This window comes from Monomorium pharaonis, chromosome 2, assembly GCF_013373865.1.
Source record: "Monomorium pharaonis isolate MP-MQ-018 chromosome 2, ASM1337386v2, whole genome shotgun sequence".
Classification (NCBI taxonomy): Eukaryota; Metazoa; Arthropoda; class Insecta; order Hymenoptera; family Formicidae; genus Monomorium; species Monomorium pharaonis.
In genome coordinates, this window is record NC_050468.1 from 19,915,997 (window position 1) to 19,930,331 (window position 14,335).

Sequence of the window (14,335 nt, forward strand, 5' to 3'; positions counted from 1 at the left end):
ATAACTTGTCAAAAAGGGTTTTTCTCCTTTAATTAAAAAAATGATTGTACTAAGTCACATTTGTAAAATAAATAAAATAAAACTTTTGCTCCATTTATATGTGTACCTCGTTATCCCGTTAATCACAATATTACGGAACATTTTCATAAAGTATTCTAAAATGCGAGCAGAAAAGTTGTGCTTTACACATTGTCCGGAAATAAAAGCATGCGATATATGGTAAAAAGCGCAGACAGTACCGTCTGCGTCACTGAAAGATAAAAAAAATTAAACAAAATGTGATAATAGCTGTGCGAATTTGCTCAATGTTAGTAAAATATATTTTTCCTGACCAGAGAGCATTATTTACTCATCACCCATAAAAAAAATGTACATATACCCCTCTGTAAAAGTGCTGAAAACTCGATTATAAACAAACTTTCTATAATCGAGTCCTTTGAGTGGAATATATTTGAAATGTGACGTACATTTTATGTATTGTTTCCCGAAAATATTTCTAATAATTTAATACGTTTTTAACGGTGCATTCTAGTTACATAAACATCATGAATATAACTCATGTCACGCTTTGCTACTTCCAACTCAGGGGATTAACAGATAATCGATCGTTGTTCTCTGCTCGCATTTCAAGCGATAAAAGTAAAAATATTACTCCAACGCTCGACTCTCTATGTATATGCAATAATACTTTGATAAAATATAAAATCAAAATAAAGAATAAAACAATGTAATTAATCGCAAACCTTTTTCATTTGGCATTCGATAGAAATATCACATATGGGATATGTCACATATGGATATGTTTCAGATCAAATAAATCCTCTTTTTCAACAACAAATTTTTTGTTCAATTCCGCAACACAAATTTTCATTGTTATTTTGATAAAAAGCTATAATTCTGAATTGTTAAATTTTTTATTTTAAACTTTTTTTAAATTGTATTTAATTAAAGTTTTATTTGAGAACGTTCTCAAAGAGAATAGGATTTTATTACCTCCTTTCCCTAATGCAGTTTTCTGAATTTCAGTTTGCAAAAAATTCTCCATTTTAATAGCGCCCTTAAAAAATAACGAATTAAGTGCAAAAGTAAGCACAAAGTAAAAGCAAAAAACAAAGTATTCTACTTTATAGTAGAACTTGTATTTTCGAATTCGATATTGCAGGAACGTTACCGGTTTCGCATTTTATTCAGAAGTTTCGGAAGTTCCTAATAAAGCACCCATGTCGCCGTAAATTGCAACACTTTCCCGGTATTAGATCGAGAGATTGGACACGGGCGTGTACGTTAAATGCGTGTTGATTGAGATTTACTGGCGGGACGGGCATGTGTCGTTTTCTACAACGGGGGTAACAATCTGTCTCGGGTAAAACGAAGAGTCCGTTGATTGAAAATTTCATGGGTGCGAGAGAGAGTTGTGTGTTACATTAAACTTTTATCGTGGCCGGGCGTTAAAAGTGCCGCTCAACGTGCAGGAAATCGACGTATCGCCGACAATCTTTTTACGAATTTCCTGCTGTACACGATGAAATTAAAGGATATAACGCCGCGACAGGTTATAATCAAAAGTATATACTATGCGTAACATACCGACGTGGGGCTCATTTAGTCATGAAAATCGATCAAATCAAGTTTTTCTGCTGGCGCCTATCGCGAGTTGATAAGCTCGTAATGAGATAAAACGATCATCGCTCGCGCGAAACTATTTAAATAACTCGTTAAGCTCCCTTTAGCTCGCGATATTATCGCTCTGGCGAGATGACAAAATTGTCGTTCGATTTAAATTACAGAGATATCGACATTGGATTAATAGAGCTATTTTTATCAATTTCTTTTTTATTTCGCGCAAAATTGGAAAATGTAACAATATTGAGAGCTTTCGATCAAATTACTTTTTGGCATATGAGTGCACAGTTTCTAAACTTGCTTGCTCATAATGAATTGTTCATAATAAAGTATTAAACATTTTACTATTTCAAGAATTTATTTTATTTAATTTTGCGTTATACAATTATTCGTTTTCATCGAACAATAAAATGTATGCTAATGAAAGTGGGATTTTAATGTACAGACAGAATTTTTTTATAAAACGTGATTAGCCTGAAAACCATGGTATTTCGAAAAATTTTATGTAATTTTCCCCAATTTATTGATATCTATATTTCACATATTTTATATTTTAACACAACAAAATATCAATATGTTTCATTATTCTTACTACCATGTAGTTAAATGTACTTTAAAACATGTTAAATGTTAAAAAAATGTTTTTAAAAAGTTTATAATTCTTTATTGTTTAAATGAAATAAATGTCAAGTAGTAATAAGCATATATATATATATATATATATATATATATATATATATATATACTATTTTTAATGAATTTTAAGAATATACTTTTCTATATTTGTTTTTTTTTCTTTTTTCCTGATTTTCTTTAACCAAGTTTTTAAATCAACTATCGAAATTGATAATTTGATAGCTGGAAATGAGACGACGTGAAGCAAATCACAATGCACTTGACAACGAGATAACATCTCCTTTTTAGAAAAGAAATATTAAACACTTTTAATTTTGTACTCGGTACAAGAGAGAGAGGGAGAGAGACAGTTTTTGTTCGAGTTTAATATTAAAAGTGTAAAAAAAAGGAAATCGGTCAAATTTTTTTTGTTATTGTTTTATTGTTATATAATAATAGAACTCTAGCAGTACTATCTGGAACTGATATCAAAAATGAAAAGGATAACTTTTATTAAGTAATTTTTATTAAGCAAAAATTCCTATCATTAATATTGTTATTTGTAATATAAAAGTTTCTCAAAAAGTTGTCCCAAATTTTATCACTACACATAATACAATAAAATTCATAGTAGAATTTTACAGTAAAATATAAAAATGTTCACCCTGTAATCTTTCACTACCATTTTCAATAACGTCTCTCACGACTTTCTCTCAAAGATATAATCGCAATAAAGAAAAACGAAAACGCACAAATTTTAATCTTCAATATTAAATCACAGTTTATATTTCCTTTTTGAGCACGGTCTTAATTCACTGACTTCAAAGTGCGACGATCAAAAATGAGTCTAGTCCCTCTAAATTCGTACGTGAAAGCCGCCATCGATCAACGCATTCGCGCCGCGCTGTGGGAAGGTCGACGAAAACTTGCCGAAAGTCTCGCGATAGCGGAGGCTATTAAATTTGAAATTACCGGGTAATTAATATTCAAGCTAGCCTCGTGCGGTCGTCCGCCGCCGTCGCCTAACCCTGCACCTCCTCTAGAAGCTGAGTCAATACGTAACGCAATTACTTGACAAGCGGATGGCGGTTTGCTGTAGCACTTTCCGCGCCCCCGCCGCATCACATCGACGTTAAGCGCGTCCTCCTCTCTCCCTCCCCCCCCCCCCCCTCACCCGTGTCTCTGCGTCGCGTGCACCTCGCTTTATCGGTGTTTGTTTCTATCGTGTATGCGCGCGCGCGCAGGATGTTGTTATGCAAGGAACGTGTTTAACTTTAGTGAGCCGCGTAACCATATTGCCCGAATGCATGTGTGCAGCCGTGCGCTCCGCCGGGAGGGCGATATCGCGAGGAATATAGCGGATATAATGGCTGTTGCGAGCACTTACGCTTTAGTGCGTGCGAAACGTCGTCGTCGAGTACCTTAAAGAGCCCTCGGGACGGGCGAATAAATGGGATATCGGGGGGAGAGGGAGGAAAAGAGGGAGGGGAGAGAACAATCGATGGATGAAACGCAATGTTTCATAATTGAAACATTATTGTGGATTACAATAAGAGTATATTTAAATAATACACGGATAATCACGCACTTATTTAATAATACATTATGTATAGACTGACAGGAGCGTAGCGCGATAGCTCTGAAAGATTTCTGTCAAAATTTCTCCGTTCGTTGACGAAGGAAGAACGAGCCGCGTTCTTCCTTCGTTTCCTCGAAGGAGCCGCCTAAATAGATCGGTAACTGATATCATTAGCTTAAGTGAAGCACGAGGTACGTGCGCCACGGCTTTGTCGGCGTTGCCATGCGCAGCCACGAAACCACGTCGGCGCCGATATCGCGCACAATGTGCGGTATGATAAATGCGGGTGTACATACAAACAGGCAGGCAAGGGCGAGCGCACGAGAGAATGTGTACGATGTGAAATAAGATACCGCCTTATAGGCGATGCATCAGCCCACATGATCGCTTGACAACGGAAATTAAGTCGCTCGCGGCGGTGTGTCAAGCACCGTGCATATCTCTCGCGGGCCAGATAAATTCGAACGTAGATCGATAACTCGGCCGCACGGAGAAACACATCGCGAACGATATTCGGCGATAATTGTGAAATATTGTATCCGAAAGCACATCATTATATCAGTATGTAGCGTAACGTCGAGAGTGCCTAGGGATTAGGATTAACCCCTTTTTGCATAGTGAGCCCCATATGTAAGCAATTAATTTCTTCGCAGTTTTTACAATTAATTTATGTACACTGAAAAAAAATTTACATTGAAATAAATATTTTTTCAAATAGTACCAAGCAGATGTTTGGTAAAAAATAAATAATATTTATTTCAATAAGATATTTTCTATAATTTAGAAAATGTATTATACATTTTCTAGATTGATAGAAAATGTATAATGCATTTTCTAAATTATAGAAAATATTATTTGCAGTAAATATTATTTATTTTTTACAAAACTTTTGCTTGGTACTATTTGAAAAAATATTTATTTCAATCTAAGTAAATTTTTTTTCATTGTAACATTTCAATTTGATATTATTATGTTCCTATCACTTGTATCTGTATATAAATAACATAAATATATAATTATTTTCACCTTTTTTAATCATTCACTAATTCTATAATAAATACATCTAATAAATATATCTATTTGTTTTTTCTATATGTAAAATTTTATTATTAAAATTTCAGAATTTGATTCTTTGCAAGATTCTGTGTTGAAAAATTACTTATATTTAGTGAAATTACTTAATTTAAAAACTTTTACGATATATTGAGCAGGGAAACGAACAGTGGTGAAAAAATAGTAAGCATTGCATCAGAAATCGAATCGAAAGTTGTATCTAATTCCAAAATATATAAAACCGCCAATTTATAATTTAATACCTTGATTTTGAAATCAGGAGTCTATATAGACAACTCTTACATATAAAATATTGTATATAAATAAGTCATAGTTAATTTTTTTAATTTGATGGTCATATTAAATCCACCATTTTAATTTTTTAATTTTTACTTCAGATTTGCAATCAACAACTTTAAAAATCTCCATACATCATAAAGTTCAGCAAAATATGTTCAGCAAAAAAATTTGTATAACAAAGGGTTAAACCTTTCGATCACCATTTTCCATTCCTTTTCATATTTCCATACTAAAAATTTTGCATAACCCAAAAAAATGTGATGATACGTTGTTTCGAATGTGTGGGTAGCGATCGGGCAAAGAACATACGTATATCAGTTAAAGTTGACCAGAAACCAAAATGTTCGTGCATGAAACGTCATTCCCGAAAAAGCAAGAGGTATACTTTAGTTCCATTGAACCGTGTAACCAAACGTCGGGCCAAACGCACGTGCAACGTGCAAGGCATTATGTAGATTCGATGTGGGCGGCCGATTCGCCCCGTACAAATATTCTTTCGGATAATCGGCGTGAATTGATCGCGGGAAAAATTCCGTTTGTCGAATCCCGAACCACGAAAATATCGATCGTCGACGGCGGCACCGTCGTCTCGGTGAAAATTTAATTAAATCACACACGTAATTTAACGGATCCAGCTGTCGCTAATAAACTCGGCGCAACAGAAATGTCGGCCGAAAGTTATAATTACGCGAGATATGGCGAATTTAAATGAATATCGTGAGAGGGGAACGTACGGATAAACGGATCCCCGGCGCGTAGACGCGCATTTTGTTACACGCCTTTCATTTACATTTTGCATTTGAGACACAATCGCACCGCTCCTCCCTCCTCTCCCCCCCCCCCTCCCTCTCTCCATGTGCTTTGTATTAAAATTTGACGTCGGTGGGATTAAAGCTAAACCGCAAGCCCGGAAAATCGCCGGCCCTCTCGGACGAAATCTGACGCACGATACAGCGCGACAGTATCATGACAGCTAGAAGAGCGTCATGATGTTGCGCCAGAAAGGAGGAAGCTATAGATATGTGTATTGTTGCATAGCGGCTGAGTGCCGTCCTGGACACTATTACCGCTCCACTGTGCACATGGATGCACCGCAACGCACGGTACTGCGCGTTCATTCGGGGTTACGCGATATTTTCTGGCCGCGGGTAAAACTAGTGCGTAGCGCTTTACTGTATCGGCGCAGCTGGAAATAATTTTTTTTTTCTTCTTTTTAATTTACCTTCGTAGTAAAAAATATCAAATATAAGTAAAAATGTCCAGACTGATTATAAGGATTAAATTTCGAAAACAGAATTTTCATTTAACTGCGATTAAAATATATATTGGAAAATAATAGAGAAGAGATCTGAACCATTTCCTTTTACTTTAATAACTCCGTAAATATTTATGTGACATAATTCTTGTCGATACGAGTTTGTTGACCATAGAGTTTCATCAATCATTCTATAAGCAGAAGTTGTTCGGATATATACATAACAAATACAATTAACAATTTACTGAAGAGAGAAAATAGTTTTCGATTATGAAACCTGTAAGGGGATACAAAAAACAATCAACAAATATTCTCAAAATTTCATTTCTAAAAAATAAAAAATTAACGCTCTTTGCCAAAGCAAAGAAAACTTTTCATGTATAATATTATGTTAGTACATTTTTTTCATTTATCTATTGAAAACGTTAATAAATATGTGTACGCATATTTACGGCAATAGTTAGCGTATTTAGAAATAGAATCACGACGTCCAAGAGGATCACGAGTTTCCGTCGTCAAAGGACAGAGGAAGCGCAGAATGGCCGGCAGTATAGCAGGTCGTGCAGTAAAGGTTGAAGATCTCCGGGCTACAGGATCAGCGAAGAGCTTTATTCCATAGACCGTTCACCTGTCGTACGCCATGGATACTCATTCTCCAAGGAACGGAAATACGTGTGACGCGGCAGCGCGCACGCGCGCGTGTATGGTTGTAGTGTGTAAGAGAGTACTCCTCGTAAAGGAGGATTATACGATGAAGAGGGTCGAACACTTATTGCGCACAATGCTTGACGAACGTTAAGTTCGCGGTTGAGCGTTTCTATTGTCGTCGCATTAAATTCGACGATAAACAAATACATTGGCCGCCATTCAATGCCTGTATAGAAGATGATGATGATGATGATCACAAAGCGAGCTCGCAATTGCCTGTATGACTTGCGTGAAGGCGTAAACGTGTATCGCATAAATGAACGTAAGAAATTCGCAATGGAAAAATTTTAAATAATTTAATAACTTTATATATTAAATGTTATATATTTTTTATCTTAAAGTGTTAATATTTTCGAAATTTCCCGTTTTCGCCGTTTACTCAGGTGTCCTAACAGAAACCTACAGGTACGTAATCCATATATAGGTTACTAAATCCGTATCGCTCGCCGGCTCCGTTAAAGCAACAAATAAAGCTCTTTCGGAAATCAATATCGCCATACCATTAGTATAATGCGATTGTGCGGTATTAAATTAAATATCATTTTCCGTGAATGTTTAACAAGTCAACATGGAATAATTGCCAATTATCACAGAAAGCGTAGTAACCAAATAATCAAGCAGGTATTTCCTGATAACAAGAAGAGATAATGAAGTAGAAGTTCCAAATGGAGGGAAGTAAGCAAGAGCAAATAAGCAAACCTTTATACAAATAATTACCTGCGATAGTATCAAGGTATCAAAATGCAAAAACTTTCCCTGTTTAAGGACCGACACCGATGAGTATGATTTGTAGAAGTAAAAGTAAGAGAAAAAAGTAATCTATATGTGACCGCTCTCGGATAACCTTCGTAATTCGACCCTCGATATATCGTACAATTTCAAATTAAAAAAAAAAAAAAAGAAAGTATTACGAAGTACGCGAGAAAAGCTGACGGGTTCGTTTAACGAAGCACCGAGTCCTGCTGCTTCCTGCCGACACATCCCGCTCTCGTCCAGACAGACAGATTGAGATTGGACGCAGTGACGCGAATTATTATAATCCCGACCTATACAGCGACGGCGGCGGCAGTAGGGCCCGGGGGCATTTTTCGTAGCTCTTGTATCGCGAAGTATGTAATATCGGGTCCCGTCGTTCCCATCTACGAAGCCGGATTTCTCTTCCGGGCTATCGTCCCGGGTGCACGTACGTACATACACGTCCCGGGGTATATATCGGCGCTTGTCCGACGTCCAGACGAGCCTTTAGGCGACGAGCAAAGGAGTTGGAATCGCCCGCGGAAATGCTCGTACGAAAATCCTATCCGTCCAAATGACACGGAAGGAACGATCGCCGAATGCACGAACGACTGAGAAAATCAGGAAGTCTAACGTACACAAAAAGAGTCTCCAAAGAGATTTCGTTATTAAAATATGTATTGTTACACAAATACAGGGTTGAAATTTAACTCGTTACTTCCTACGATAAAACGCTGTACAGCCGGAATTTCCAACTATGGCCGTGACTTAACTTAATGACACCTTTTTCGGTAGCTAATAACTAATTTAATCAGTTACTTTTATAATTACTTTAGATATTTCAAAACTTATTCGTCAATATATGCATTCAACAGAATAAAGTAATAAATCATTTTCAAGAGTAGCTTTATAAACTTTAAACATTAAATTTAGTAATAAATTACATTGAGACTACTCCTTAAAATCAGCCACAGTTTATGCAGCATTTTTCACGAAATTATTAATTTATTAAATCAAAATATTACATACATATTTTGAAAGTTTAAAAATAACTGATTTATTATAAAATAATATTACAATTAAATAATTAGTTAACTTTTTGAGGAAAAATTATAATTGTATTTAATTACTTCTGCAAAATAATTTTCCCAATTCTACAAATGTTCTTCGTCACGATATCCTGAATTTCGATGTTTCGAATTTCTCAACTTAAATAAAAAAGATCAATTTTTCGTTGATTTTGAGGGTAAGCTCAATGTGTAACTGTACTAATTACGCATTTTTTCCTCAATATACGCATATTTTGTCTTTTCTCCCGCCTCCCCCTCCCCCCCGCAATCTTAGATAGTCGAATCGTATGCCGTGTACGGAAACATAAATCTGACAGTCGTAGGAATCTATGAACAAAAGTGGAGCCACTTACATGCGCGTAAAGCAAAATTTATGAGAGGCGCGGGAATATAAATGCGCGACGTATCATAAATTCCTGTCTCGGATGCCGGGATATGTATGAGTAAAAAGGAAAAGAAGAAGGAGAGAAAAGAGAGCGCGCGGCGTAAAGATGGCTGCGTATAGGAGCGTGTAGGGACATGCTAGGAAAATCTTTCTCTCCCAATATGTAGCTCCCGAAGGATACTAACGATACCGTTCAGCTTTCATAGACTCCAGGGACACTTTAAGTAGACGAACTAAAAGCCCATTGCTTTTCCGTCGTTGCGCGCATACACGCGCGCTAAATAATATTCCCCTTTCAACAATAAATTAGTAATAACCTTTCTACTAATTTTTTAAAAATAATAATCTATTAGTAATTTTTTTTAATGTTAGTTTCTTTTAATTTTATCTCTTCTGCGTTTACTCTAGTATATTTCTTTTCGGAATTCGGTGCTTCAGAGATCGAATCAAATTTAAGATCGATTACAAATTTCCTCGGCGTGCCGTTACGTGACGCAATTTTGTCCTGACGGCTTTCCGTGGACCGTATAGAAAATCGAAAGCGCGCACCCGGAGGGTGAGAGGGTGCATGAACTTAATCGGCGGCGGCGATGGTGGGCCCACCCTCATCTTCGACCCCGTTCGATATCTTAACTACTTCGCCCGGCACGACCCGGCCCCGATTTAACCGACCGCGCGCGACACACCGCACCTCTCCTTTTCCCCTCTACCCTCCCCCCCCTCTACTCCCGTCCGTCTAACTTACGAGCCCCATCCTATCATCCCCGACACCATTTGGATCGGCAACTTCGCGATGAGATGCATGGAAATCGAGTCGAGGCTTTAATAACACCGATGGCTGATAGCAGTCGCAGCATCCCCCGATCGAACGCGAAAAAAAAACCGCCAACTCTTCGACGTCTTAAAAAAGGAGTCCCTCCTATCTATTCCATCCCCCGTCGTATCGCCTCTCCTATCCCTCTTGCCGCGCGGAGTAAACGACTGCCGCGATGGAATCTTCGAAAGTTAGTCATCTGCCGCCGTTCGTGACACAGGACGTCACTTTTCACTGACAGATTTCTCTGTGGGTATCATATTTCTTAAATTTACTTGTGACAACCTTAGAATCTCGGGTCTCGATTACATTCATCATTGTAACTGAATTATTTACGTGTTTATGCTGCAATTCATACTTTTGTATCTCGATTGCAGCCATCGATCTTATTCAATTTGAAAACAAGGAGATATAAAACAAATGTATGTAAATCAGATAAAAACATGTGTTTTGCGGAAGATTTTCAAACTGATTGGCGTCGATCAATAAAATTAATGTCACCGGCACAACTGAGAGTTGCCGCCTTGTCAAAGCGAGATTGTGTATTAACGAGTCGCGGAACCACAATAATCGCGATGCGAATCAGAATTCTCATTTCGCGGTCGCTTCACTGCGCGTTCGATTTAATTGTTCGATATATGCGAGGAACGATTAAAACGCCGTAAAACCGCCAAGCTGAAATACCGAATTCACGGAAATACACGCACACAAGCGTGCGCGTTTGCCTCGATTTTCCATAAGGTCGGCTGGATCGGCCGAGAACGGAATTGCATCACGTAACCGCTCCCTTGATATTGCACCGCACACCCGCGGATTCGATTAATTTTTTACGATCGTCCAATCAGTGGGACGGATGAAACCGCTTGAATTAACCGTTCTATTAGAAGCTTTTTGGTCCGGGCCGATCGTGATAACGATCTTACGGATAAGTAATTCTATCGAAACTATCTGCTTATTATACGATTAAAATTTTTCATTCTTATATCGTAACGCAAAATTAAATTAAAATAAAAAATAATTTAATTAATGATAAAGAATACAGCTATAGGATTTTCCAGAAAATTTATATGATAGCAACCATAGAATATTCAGGAATATTGTAGCAATATTGTAGCACATTTCTGCAATATTGCTAAAATATTCTGTGCTATATAAACTTGCCATTAAGTTTTATACAGTGATTTGACAGAACATTATTTTGTCTAATTTTCAATATTTTTTCAAAATTAATTTTAAATAAATTTCCATACAAAAAATCATATAAACAAGTTTTAGCAAGTGTATTGTTTGAAACTACAATACTATTATTATATAGCGATATAATCCTATTGGTGCCATCTAGTATAGACTTACTGCAAGAAGTAGGCAATAAAAAGCCTGGGAGTAACCGCGATTTAGCTATGACCTCCACGGTAAAGAGGTCCATATTGCTGCAAATTTTGACTATTACCTTTCAGGATAAATAATTTCTATTTTAAAAAATCTTTGGAGTCCGGAGTTACATGATTCAATATGCGTTATTATTCGCGGAATTCATTTCGTAATATATGGGTTGATGTAGTCAAGAATTTTGAGTGGTAGATAAATCGCTGAATAAAACGTAGAAATGCGTATAAAAATGTGGAAACATTATATCATCCATATTCAAATTATTCCTAATAATATTTTGTGTCTTTTGATTGCGCGTTTCGTGCTAATTATTACACGATCATTAGATGATTATAATTTGAAAACAAATTTTCGTATTATTTATTACAATCGCACAATTTTATTCAGTCTTGATATAAAATTGTAACTAACATAAAATCATAGATTAAATTTTACAAATATCCTTTCGATCGAATAGAGTTGATTCCATTCTTACAATAAATGTCGAAAATAATATATGCGACGATATTGTTTATTGAAACAGCTTCAAATTGTAACTAACATAAAATCATAGATTAAATTTTACAAATATCCTTTCGATCGAATAGAGTTGATTCCATTCTTACAATAAATGTCGAAAATAATATATGCGACGATATTGTTTATTGAAACAGCTTCAAATTACGTGAAATATGATATATATACTACGTGAATTTAAAGAAATACTATAATGCGATTGTAGACTCGTTCAATTATGTTTTGAAGTCGCGAAAGCGACTGCGAAAGCAATTTGGTTCACAGGATAGTCATAGTTGTTCAAATAGATGCAATTTTAATTTCAGTAACTACGATTTCAATAGGTCGCTGATAAGGAATCAATCAAAGAAACTCAAAAAAGAAAGTATCAGACATTATGTAAAAAAAAGAACACAAAATCAAAACAGAGTTTTGATATCACAATCTTTCATTTCGTACTTGTCGTTTTCTGTTTCGATAATTTCAGGAGTTTCGGGGCGTGTCGGAAATTAATTCGATTCACTAATTGTAAGTGCGATGTTTGAATGAAAAAGTACGTAGACAAGCACCGTGACATAACTCCACTCACAATTAAGAATTTTAAAATTGCAATCTAAACAACACCGTGACCAACAATAAATTACTTACCTTTCCTCCTTCTCTTCTTCCTACTCCTCGTTCTCGTGAACCTCGCATTGTTGCTCCTTAAATATTTAAAGAAAAAAATAGTGTTAATAGATAATTTACAAGAAAGTTGAATTATTCAGGTGGAAATAAATAATTTTATTTCCACCTTTTCAAATAAATAATTTTAAAAAAAGAAAAATTGATAAATCAGAATTATATAAATAAAATTATAGACTTAATTATATTTGATATTTAACCAAATTTTGTTACGAAAAAAATATATAAAAAAATTAATGATTTTTAAAAATAATAATTGTTTCTTATTAGAGATAACTAATTTACAGATAATTAATTTTCATATCAATTCTCTTATAAATAATAAATAAAAAGATAATAATTAAATAACAATGTCAAGAGACCCGTACTTTACAAATGAGATATTTTATTATTCTATTAAATATTTTATTATTATTATTGTGTTATGCGTGTGTTGTTGTTTACTTCTGTACAATATTAAAATATGCGTATAATTATTATCTAATATAATTCACACACGTGTGTGCGTACATGATTATTTACGAGTATAAATTTATAAAAGTGACCGCCTTTTAACTTTGTTGCGTCAATAATAGAAATTGATTAAAAAGAAGATCTTTCTCTTCCCGAATTGAACGGGTACCACGGAGTAAGAGAAGAAGAGGGCGATCTCCGTGAAACAAAAGTGGTCCCGTTTTTAGACCCCTAATTAGGAGGAAATCCGCAGAAAGAAATGAATTCATATCCATGGTCGCCATTTGGAGGGGGAGAGAGTGAGGGGGGGGGGGAGAGAAAATAAGTCGCATCTGTGACTTGCATTTTTAGAAAGCATCTTTCCCTTTTTCTCTCTTTCTCTTTTTCCCTCTCTCTCTCTCTCTCTCTCTCTCTCTCTTTACAAATGGCGACCATGGATGTGAATCCATTCCTTTCAGCGAATTTTTTAAGTGTCTAAAAACAGGATCACTTTTACTATTCGCACGCTATGAAGATCGTACTCCTCTACTCTTACTCCGTGACGGATACTTACGATAACGCTTGAAAAATAAAATAAACGACAAAGTGTTTTTTGTTTTCAATAATAAAATCATTGAGGGATCGCTTCGTTAGCTGGTCTGCTCGGTAGTGAAACAAGAACAGACTGATTAATTAATCGCGTCTTTGTTTATCTAATTATTCTGATTTATTCCTAGATATAGCTTACAATCAGTAGAGCACCAAAAAATCATGAACATTACCTACAGGATTCGCGGGCATTGTCTATGTAGTTTCACGTCGAAGCACGTAGTTTGTGCACATAAGCCAGTATTCATAATCGAATCTTAAGATCATCTTAAGTACCGTCATAAGATGTCGTCAACCCATCATAGAGCCGTATTAGCATCTTAAGACATTACTTGAGACGATCTTAAAATAAGATTCGACTACGAATATATCGGCCGTAGAGGCGTTTCAAAATAAATTACAAGCTGTGCCGCGACCCGCGATTCCGAAAGCCCAAGCACACTCACACATCATCGCGCTCCGATAGTCGACTATTCCATGAGCCATCGCGCCCTCTCTACTACGAGTGCTACGACCTACGTGACCTAGGTTCGGCCGAGCAATGCCGACCAGGCCGACCCGACTACCGACAGTACCGACTGCCGAGTTG

General features: G+C 36.1%; 1 long non-coding RNA gene across 1 annotated transcript; it reads right to left on the reverse strand.

Annotated features, from left to right (window-relative positions):
* Positions 1-5,256: 5,256 nt before the first annotated feature.
* Positions 5,257-14,321, reverse strand: LOC118644387. The gene is made up of 2 exons (XR_004962201.1): positions 13,920-14,321; positions 5,257-12,725 (listed from the first exon to the last, which is right to left on the reverse strand). It is a non-coding gene; the product is annotated as an uncharacterized LOC118644387 (long non-coding RNA).
* Between the last annotated feature and the right edge of the window lie 14 nt (positions 14,322-14,335).